At 43.0% G+C, this 10,925-nt stretch overlaps 1 long non-coding RNA gene across 1 annotated transcript in view; it reads left to right on the top strand.

Annotated features, from left to right (window-relative positions):
* Positions 1-10,723, top strand: part of LOC109296836 — a 23,927-nt gene extending 13,204 nt beyond the window's left edge. Inside the window, exons 2-3 of the long non-coding RNA XR_002097073.1 lie at positions 3,878-3,886; positions 10,710-10,723. This is a non-coding gene — a long non-coding RNA (uncharacterized LOC109296836). The remainder of the gene's footprint in view (positions 1-3,877; positions 3,887-10,709) is intronic.
* Positions 10,724-10,925: the final 202 nt, after the last annotated feature.

The raw sequence follows: 10,925 nt of genomic DNA, 5'->3' as shown, positions 1-10,925 counted from the left end.
GGCGACGAGGAGAGGAGCGCGTGCCACCTGCCTGCCTGCGCCTCCCAGTGGCTCTGACTCGGCGCGGGGTTGCATCACCCGCCTTATATAGGCGCTGGCGAGCGCTGGTATGCGCCTGGCCGCCCGGCCCCGGCTGATGTCATGCTATTAATAGCCGGCCCCGGGAGGGAAAGGAGGGAGGGGGCTGGCGCGGGCCGGTGATGCAAGGCGCTCGCGGCTCTCAGGCCCGGAGGAGGAGCCGGCTCACCCTCACACACGGACACACGCTCCTCGTACACACACGCTCCTTGCATATACACACACCCTCACATAGACACATGTTCACACACTCCTCACGTACACACACGCTCACACACCCTTCATATATACACACACTCCTCACATATACATACGCTTACGCACTCCTCATATACACACCCCTCACATATACGCACGCGCTCACAACACACATACCTCCCTCAGGCACGAATACCCCTCACATACACACACCCTCACATGCACACACGCCCCACACACAGTCCTCATGTACACGCGCACACACAAACACCCCCCCATATCTATACGCACTCCCTGACATCCCCCCGCACACCTCTCTCTCTCACAAATACACACGCCCCCTCACATACCCACACACGCATACACACGCACCCCTCCCTCACACTCGTCTACAAACACACAGCTGTCATATACACACACCCCTCCCTCACACACACATATACATACCTCCACTCACATCCCCTTTCACATACCTACACACGCATACACACCCCCCCTCACACGTGTACAAACAAACACACACGCGCCCCGCAACCCCCCTCAACCACACACACACACACACACACATATACATACATACACCCCCCTCCCAGCTCCATAACAGGACTGGGCCCGGCCGGGCGCGCCGCCAGATGTTGGCTCCAGGCCCTGCAGCTGCGTGACATCCCCATGAGCCAATGGTGCCCAAGCCAGCGGCATGACTCCAGATCGCTGGTATCCCGCTGCAGCGGGGCTGGGCTGCGCCGGGCCGGGCCGGGCGGGGGAGGAAGGGGGAGAGACCTGGGTTGCGGGGAAGAAGAACGGGTCCCTTGGCCCTTCTCTACCGCGCCTTGGAAAACCTCCTCCAGTTAAATCAGTGTGTGTGCGCGAGTGCCACAGGGAACAGCACCCATGTGCCCGGCATCTGTGCCTAGCCTTCTTTTGGGTAGAAGGTGCCCTTGTATTGTATGGGGGTATGTGTGTGTGTAGGGGGGTAAGACTACGTGTCTGTGGGGTCTGCCCCTCCGAAAGGGTCTCGCACGACACCCCCTGCCACCGGCCCGTGTTGCCCCCGTGCGAGGCAGGGAGGGGTGGCCCGGCCCGGGCCCCGGGGGGGCAGGCGGGAGAGGGGCTTTGCTGCCAGAGGACCGAGCTCCCCAGCACAGGCAGGGCGCAGGTGTGAGGTGAGAAAACAGAATAAAAGGCAGGATGGCCCCTGCCTTCCCCCAGCCGGCGCCAGGCGCTTTCCCGGAGAGGAGTTAGTTCTGCGCGATCTGGTGGTTCCTGACTATTTACTTTTACCCATCCTGGCGTGAGGAGCGGCTGGAGTTGTTTTACAGCTTTTTAAAAAAACGCTAAGCCCGCTTCACCACAACTTGCCAAGGAGGAGGTAGTTTTCGAAAGAACTGAACACACGAGCCTATTGAACTGAAATGTAACCCCCCCACCAATCACCCCACTTCAAATGCCAGTTACAAGATCAGCTTACAAACGGCGTGGGATGCCTCTTATTTCTACCTATAAAGATGAAAGCCCCATTTGATGACACACCAGGAAGCCACAAAAAAAAAATCCTCTAAACAGGAGCTAACAATATCTTTCAGATTGCAGGGGGGAAGCAAGACCCTTCAAGAGGGCACAGAGTGAAGGCAGAGGGTGGCAAGATTTGAGCAGGGGGCTGAACTAGATGAGATCCCTTTCAACCCTCATTTTCTAGGATCCCAAGGTTTCCTTTTTTTTCTTTTTCTTTCCTGCCATCTTAATTTCTTAGACAACAGGAATATATTCTGGCAGCCACAACACAGGGCTGGCAAGTCAAAATATTTAAATGAGACACATTATATATCCAAACTTTTTGCATGCATTATGTATGCAGTAATGACATTAGTGCAATCTTCAGGTTGCAAGATCAAGCCCTCAGGTGGGGACATTTCAGAACCTGAGGACTAGCTGTATCTGCCTATAACCATATACATTAATAATTACTGGGAGCACATTAACACTACAGTCAAGTGTACTACTTCAAAGGGGTGCCTTAACAAGACAGCCTGCTTGTGTATCATGGCCAAGTTAACATCGACAGCCGTTTTAGTTCTAGAAATCTCATGTTTGACTTCACATGTTAGTAACACCAGTATCTTCCATTTGCTCTCCTACTCATTTTTAAAGGACAAATGGGCAGGGACAGGGAAAGAACATCTGGAATAAGGTGTATAGAGTTTTGCTAATATGGTAGATACAGTTTGTTCCTTGCTCCAGGCTTAGGAGGTTTGTGATAGCAATTTCCTTACACCACAGCTATACCATGACAGTTCTAAACTCTTGCTAGCTGCATCCTTGCCTAGCTGTACACTCATGTTCTGGGCACCTGCCTATAACTGTATCTTTGGACAATGGAAATAATCTTAAACATCACGCAATATGCTAATGACTTAATCTTTGTGAAACAAAATCAAAGATAACCACAGGCAAAAAATATTGCTCTTCAGATGAGACTCAGATCAGCTCTAAACATCATCTTGGTTTCCTAGTGCAGCTCTATAAAGTTTTAATACAAACAAGGGTCAATTCTTCACTCACACTACATTCAAAAAGGGATTTTGCTCAAGCTTACAAAAAACACTTTCAGAAAAGGCCCAAATTGGAAATTTTTATCCCGAAGATAACAGCTGAGCACATTAAAACAGGCAGTTACAATGGAAACTGTTTAGCAACTTGAATGTTAATGGTCACAGACAGGCAATTTCTGTAATACAGAAAAAGAACTTCCATGTCTATCCACCACTAAGTAAGAAGTTGTATTGTAAATGCAACAAATACACATTTATTTGGAGCATTTTTAATTGAATTGACTCATTTAACATAAATAGGGCAAGAAGAGGTGAAAATATCATTCAGTTTTTCGGATTGATCAAAAATATCTGACAAAGATAAATACAGTTAACCTGTTTCTAACTGAAATTTATTCCATGAACCTAATATTCCAAAACTATAATACTGAGTAGACAGATGATAATTTTGTTCTGAAAAATCAAGGTCTTATGCAAAAGGAAATCTGGTGAAATATCCTTCATGTATTTATCTCTTCATTCCTTTGACTATTGTTAGTGATGGTGAAGCATGTTTAATGTAAAAAAATTGCGTAACAGCAGGTGTATTTTTTATTGAACTACTACTGAAATAAGAGGTAGCAACTGTGCATAATGAAGATTAGGCTACTGAAACATGTCATGGCATGACATTCCTCAATAAAGAAAATGAAACTATAATAAAAATGAAACTCTGGCGTATTATGTTTAGTCCAATTCTTTATTACTAAATGAGGCTCCTCTCTGCTTTACGTATTAGAACAATTACAGTCATCAGAAAAGATGTAGGGTTAGGTCCAAATTTAACAAAATAATATGGCTAGCAAGAATGTCAGGAAGTTACTGCAAACAGTTAAGTGCACAAGGTGCTGAAATAAGCTTCGCAGTGTTACTTTCAAACTCATTAAATTTCCAGTTTTCTCCACCAAAATATTCCTTGATTTTTTTAGAGGTACTTTCTCTGGTATTATCAGAAAGAAAAGGAATCAATTACACTGAAACTGAAACAGTAAGTTTCTTTAGGATTAAGTCAGGTTTAATTTGTACTACTTTGTCATAAACTAGATAACGTCTATCATTACCAGAACACCTTCTAGTTCTTTGTGGAAAGAGGAAGCTCACTAAATAACTCCCCTCATTCCTTTCTCTGTGGATTCTCAGAAAATCCCCAAGCAGAGGAAAAGAAATTATTTCTTTTACCTTCTCTTGGCCAAGATCAGCCTCCTGATCCCTGTTCAGCCCTTCGTTTGCAGTGGAAATATATGGAGGAGAGCAAAAATATTACAATATTAGTAAGATTACAAAAGAAGAAGCCTGCAGATGCCCCAGCATGGGAAGTTTTTATGAGCAGGTGACAAATATTTGGATGCAATGGTTCAGATGATGATGGTCCTGCCTTGAGGGGGGCATGAGGAAGGTTGGACTAGATGACCTTCCAAGGTCCCTCCCAGCCCTATTGTTCTACTAAAGCCCACAGGAAAGCACTCCCTCTGCTCCCCCTCTTTTACTACACTTAAAGATCTTTATGATACCTGATTCTGATCTCACATTGGCTGTACAATAGTGAACGGTCATCAAACTTAGTGGAGTTACTTGTGGTTTGTTCTGGTAAAAATTAGCTCACATGAAACAAATCAATATGATTCAATAACCTATTGGTCCTGGTCAGTGATTTCTTGGGTGAAATCTCATTTTTCATGGCATTTGTGTTTTATTGAGGTTAAGTTTTGATATTGCTGTAAACATAACGGGCCTAAATCTCCCCTCAGTTACACAGGCAAATGAGGTATAACCCTGTTACAGTGATAGTATACCAATACAGAGCCAGATTCCTTAATAGCAGAAGTATTCTGGAGTTCCATGCTGAGCATTTACTTTGCTATGCTTTTTCTTGTGCAGATTTGTGTTGCAGGATTCCTTTATTTATACTTATATTAGGGACAAATTTGGGACCAATTTGTCACCGTAGCTACTTATCCATACATCGTCATTTAAATTTGGGACCATCATCTCTATAAAGCATAGATGTCAACTTAATGAGTCAAAGGAGTAGCTGTTACTAACAGTAGTTTACTAGTTATCCCCTGAATTGGTACTAAAGAGCCATGCAACACAAGCAGTGTGTAACATACAATCATAGGAGTCATTTATGTGACTCAGTGGGAATTTAGTCCTTACTAGGTAAGGGCATTATCACAACTTGTTTTATTATCAGTAAAATATTTTTAGACTAGATTCATTTACACCAGGCATCTCTTCTTACTCTTTCTCCACATCTTCTCTTGCCTTTTTTCTTCTGTTTGTTTATTTGTACACCAGCACAATACCTATCTCTGTTCTTTCCAAATAACCTACCTTATTTTATCTCCTTATATGGTCTTTTCTTTCTGAGTCTCTGTTTTGCTTTGCACTTGAGCAATAGCATTCCTCCTATTTCCTGAATAAAGCAACTTCTCCTTTATCCTTATCCCCTTAATTCTTCCCCATTTACTCCCTTTCACTTCTCTCTTTTCTCCTAGTCGCATCCCTAAGCTCTGTCTTCCTTCTTTCCGTCCTTCCTTTATTTCCTATTATTTTCTCCCATGGGTTTGTCTATTCCTGCCCCTTGATTTTCTTGAGCTTGCACAAGACATTCTTATTTTGTCTCTTAGTTTCCTATCTGTGGGCACATCTACATGTGTAATTAATGCACAGCAATAAACACTGGTACATATCATGTAGGAGTCTATTGCTTTTGGGTGCCATGTTTGAACATGTACCTGGAACCACAGCAAGCTGAGCTGGGTCAGAGAAGTCCCAGCTGGCAGAGGACCCTGGGGGGTCAGCCTGCCAGCCTGGAGCTGCTCCAACCTGGCTCAACATACTGTGGAGGGTCTGGCTGGGGTACGAGGGAGTTTCAGTGCAGGGCTAGCCGGCAGGCAGTCCCCACACTGAAGCACCCTTGTGCCCAAGCCAGCCCTGTCAGCATCTACATATGCTAGCACTGGGGCTTGGGTCAGGCTGCTAATCAATGACTGAAAAGTATGCTCACACGTCTGGTTCCACTGTGGGCCAAAAGGTTCCATAGGACCCTGGAGTGGGGCATGATCGCCACTGCCTCCCTGAGTTTGGGGACTCACTTTCTTACCTCTCTTAGCTCGAGGATGCTGATATCCTCGTGTGAGGTCATTCAATGGCTTCACAGTCTGAGCATAATCTTTGACAAATCAATGATAATAACTGGTGAACCACAAAAATCGTTTGAGTTCCCAAAAATTCTGTGGATGTGGCCAAGTTGCTATGGCCCAGATTTTATCAGGATTGGTGCTGATTTCCTCCTGTGAGACAATATGCCCCACATACCTCACAGAGGTCTGACAAAAATGGTGTTTGCCCAAAACCACCTTGAGCCCAGCTGCTTCTAGTTGATCTAGCACTCACATTAGCTATTCTTCATGTTCTTCGAGAGTCTTCCTGAACACTATCAGGTCACTGAGATACACCAGTATCTGGGACATATTCATGTCTCCAACTACATGCTCCATGAGCCACTGAAATGTTGCTGGGGCCCCCGAGATACCTTGGGGTATCCTCTCGAACTGAAAGAACCCAAACAGGCAAATAAAGGCATTATTTTCCTTATCCTGGAGAGCCAAGGAGATAGTAGTATCTGCTATACAGATCAAGTACTGAAAACCACTGACTCCCCAACAGACAATCCAGTGTGTCTTGCACTCGGGGCACCATGTATTGTTCTACCACTGTGCAACTTTTTAGGATCTGATAATCTACACACATTCTAATCTTTCACAGTTTCTTCCTCACCGCTACTATAGGGGACACGTATGGACTCTGGGACTCAAAAATGATCCCGTGATCCAAAAGTTCTCTCAGATGTTGTCAAACTTTGTCCATCTCCAACAGTGCTATACGTCTAGATCTTTCCCAAAAGGGTCTTGTGTCACTGAGTCAGATGGTATGTTTCACTCCTTTTGTAAAACCCTCTTCACTCTTACATCCCACTTGTGTAAGGAAAAGACCTTCTGTTGCAGACTAAGCTCTCTGCCATGATGGGGGTAGGGGAGAGTCCCCAGAATTGAAATGCTCAGGACCCAATTTGGGCGTGGGTTTCCAATTTCCATGGGTTGTTCTTCAATCTGTCGGTAGGCCACTGCACACACTGCATGCATATGAAGCATGTTTAAATAGTGTTTGGCAGCTTGCTGCCAGCAAAACTGGGCCAATATGTGAAATACACTTGAGTTAGTATCTACTATCACATTGGCCCCCTTCATCTAGCTGGGGTCAGGACACACCAGGGCTGCTACAAGGACACTCTCCTTTACCTCCACTAGGTCTTCTGGAAATTTTAATCGTATGATAATTTATCCACAATAGGGGTAAGTCTCTTGGCTGAGGCCACATAATCCCAGTCTGGACAGAGGGTGGAGGTATAAATGCCTTAGGAACGTGTCATAAAATGATTGAAACACAATAGTTACCTGCGACCCACTGTCCAGGACAGCAGTACAGGAGGTTTCCTCTAAAGATACTGGGACCTCAGTTAATTGAGTTAATTAACTGAGTTACCTAATTAGCTCTGCAGAAAACATCTCAGGGTCTACACATGCAGTGCTATTAGAATGGAGTACACTAATTAACTCCCCTGTAAGTTAGTACTTGTAAAAGCAAGTACTGCCCTAAGTGGAGTTAATTAGTTTACTCCATCCTAATAGCGCTGCGTGTGTGTACACTGAGATGCTTACTGCAGAGCTAATTAGGCAACTGCAGTAAAAGTCTTGTATAGACACATCCTGTGAGATGCAGAGGGTAGTATCTTACTTACCTACCTCATAGGTATTCAATGGGACTTAAATAGTGTAGGGCCAGACTTAGTGGCACAACATTCCTATTGATTTCAGGGGAGTTTTTATTCAATGAAAGACATCAGAATTTGGGGCACCAGTATTATTATATGCATCACTGCTGCTGGAAGATTTGGCAAAAAAAACTACAACAAAAGTACCAAAGTAAATGTCCATGCTGCTTGGTATAGGAAATGCAGTTGAATTGTTTGTATTTACTGTTTCCTTTTCCTGACTCCTTTCAGAAGTTTATACCACATAAACTCTGAACACTTGTACAGCAGCTGGCTTAACCTAATAGATTAATACTGTCAGTTTGGAACTGCTATGATCTATTGAGTCAACAAAACAGTAAAGCTGTTTCCTGGAGGGCTCTTGAGGAGCTGTTAGCATCCAGATTATGAAAGATCCATTTCTCAGAAGTGACCATATAAACCAGAGCCATTGGATACACTGAACTGGTTATAGTAGTGCTTGTCCAAGAAAGTGTAGACTTTGTACCCTACATATCCCTACTGTGAGTAGAGCAGCCCTAAAGCATTGTCCCTCCCAAGTGAAATAAAGCTACAGCCACCTTATCACATCAGTTTCACAACAGCAGTTAATTTCCATCAGTGCAGCCCTGCAACAGCTTTTTGTTGTCAGAAGCAATCATAAATTCAGACTATCCAGGAATTATGTGTGTATAAAAATAAAGGCATTACCTACCCAAATGCTTGATTCAGTTGTTGCTGAAGTTAGTAAAACATTTCCTCTTGACCTCAATGTACAATTGACTTAGTCCTTAGAAACTAGGAAAAATCGACTGCTTAGTAGAGATGGTTCTTACCTGAATTACATATATAGGGGTTTTCAGGGCATCTTACTATGGGAATTGATTGCTGGAGGTACACATTTCACTGCACTGATCTAATATTATGGTTCCAAAGCATTTGAAATCAACCAGGTAAAATACAGAGAGAGAGTGAATATGCATTTTTAGCTGGAACTTTACAATGTTTATGTGTACAAAAAACAGAGCAACTAACACACGTTTTAAAAAGCAGGTCAGACAAACACTTGGATGCAATGGTTCAGATGAGGACAATCCTGCCTTAAGCAGGGGACTGGACTAGATGATCTTCCAAGGTCCCCTTCCAGCCCTATTTTTCTATTAAATCCTACAGCAAAAGCCCTCCTTCTGCTGTCCCTCTTCTACTAAACTTACAGACCTCTATAGGTATATCTACACATTGCTGTAGTGTGCCAATCCGGCAACATAGAAATCACACGTGTCTACACGTGATTGCCAACTATGTCATCATAGCAGCACACTCCCTAGGTATAGAGTGACGCTATGGCGACATAGCAGTGACATTTAACCATGCACACGGTGTAGTAACTGTCTGTACCGCGTTGTGCTTTAGTACTTCCAAAAGGAACTACTTAAGCATGGTGCTGTAGCAATATTGCCATGTGACAACATGTAGATGTGCTCTATGATACTTGTTATGCTCCATTCACATGAATTTCATCTTTAGATGCAGGGTCTGGGTTATAATGGATATTGATTGTATCTGTTACATTCGTTCCTACCTATTTGGTAAATGTGAACTTTATAGCTTGCCTTGATAATAGAGATTTACATTGTTAAGCACTAAAACAGGATAATTTCTAGACAAATTCTAACCTTCAATAACAATGATCTCCCATCCAGAATTACAACCTGCAGGAAAGGAAATTCAAAATCAAAACTAAAATTTAATCTTTCATCCAAGTTACCTTTTCCCTACTATAGGTGTGAGTTATGGTTAGAAGGAAGAAGTGAGTAATCTTCATTTTCAGTTTCTTGTCCTTGCTGACCTAAATTGTGGCTTTAATTGTACAGTAAATTTTCTAGATAGTAAAGGACAAAGCATAAGGAAAATGAAAGTAACATGAGTGCATGCAGATTTTAAATGAAAAAGTATACTTGGAAAAGCAAAAGCATTCTAATACCCTCAGCACAGCCAGGGCAAACCCTGACCTCTCTTATGGGCATGGAGGATTCTGGATACAGTCAGACAAGGGCAGTTCTATCAAATGGTAGGGAGTAAACAGGTTTTTACAGAACCCATGCTGGGGAGACAGACTCTTAGCACACCATGCCCTACTCTCTGGACTTTCTATGTACAGTATCATAAGAATGACTGCTGGGAATAAGGCAGAGTCTAACTAGGGAAGAGAGGTGACAGGCCTCATGAAGGGACCAGTTAAACTGTGAGAACTACTGTAGCTATGAAGTAGCTCTGATGTCTTCTGCGGATAGCACCCACCACACAGCCAGTTAACTGGCAGGCTAAGAATTTGACCCTTACACATTTTATAATGACTATTAGTGAAGTATCAGAGAACAAAGCACTGTGCTGGGAGTCAGAAAATCATGGGCCATTTTTGTCCCTGTCAAAGCTACATGTGTGATCCCAAACCAGCCATGTACGTCTCTTTGCAAAGCACCTTGGTATCCACAAAGGAGGACTGGACTTGATGGCACAGGAGACCTCTCCCAGTCCTGTGTTCCTGTGTTGAGTGAGAAAAGAACTGCAACGGGGTGTACATGGTAGCTGTGTTGGTCTGAGACAAGAAGACATACAAAAAACTAGAACTCTTGGTTCCAAAATGCTACCTTTTATTAAACCAACTGGGAAATCTCAAGCAAACTGCATGGAAGTCTAGTACTTTATTGTTATGTATCAGATTCAGGACAGAATTTAAGTATCTGCTGTCTGCTTAATTTAAGCACATGAGTAGTCCCAGTCCACTTAAGTGCTTTGCTGAATAGGGGTCTTGCTTTATACCAAAGGGATGAAAAATTCCTTTACAAATATTTGAGTTTATTTCTATGATTAAGGTCAGATATTTTCTCTTGAGCATTTAGGAAGGAAGTGACTGATGGGTTGGGCTATATTTATTTTGTGTCAGGATCATAATTTTGGAAGTAGCTAACATATATCTATATGTGTGTGTGGTGATCAATTAGTTTGTTACAGCTTTTCTTTTACAGATTATAATATTATTTAAAAAACTGTGATATGTTTAAAATTTGAGATGCTGATACATTCAAATAAATAAATTCAGTCAAAATCTAAAAGTTGTTTCCTTTAAGACAAAGACTAAAAGTGCATAATTTTCCACCTACGTAATACTAAGTTGTTTATTACACTAGAAATGTGCTCAGTTAGCCAAAAATTAAATGAATTTGTATTCAGTGTAAGTAAAC

The sequence above is a fragment of the Gavialis gangeticus genome, unplaced genomic scaffold (genome assembly GCF_001723915.1).
Source record: "Gavialis gangeticus isolate Ggan-Ray unplaced genomic scaffold, GavGan_comp1, whole genome shotgun sequence".
NCBI classification, from domain to species: domain Eukaryota; kingdom Metazoa; phylum Chordata; order Crocodylia; family Gavialidae; genus Gavialis; species Gavialis gangeticus.
This window is presented reverse-complemented; position numbering and strand designations above follow the sequence as displayed.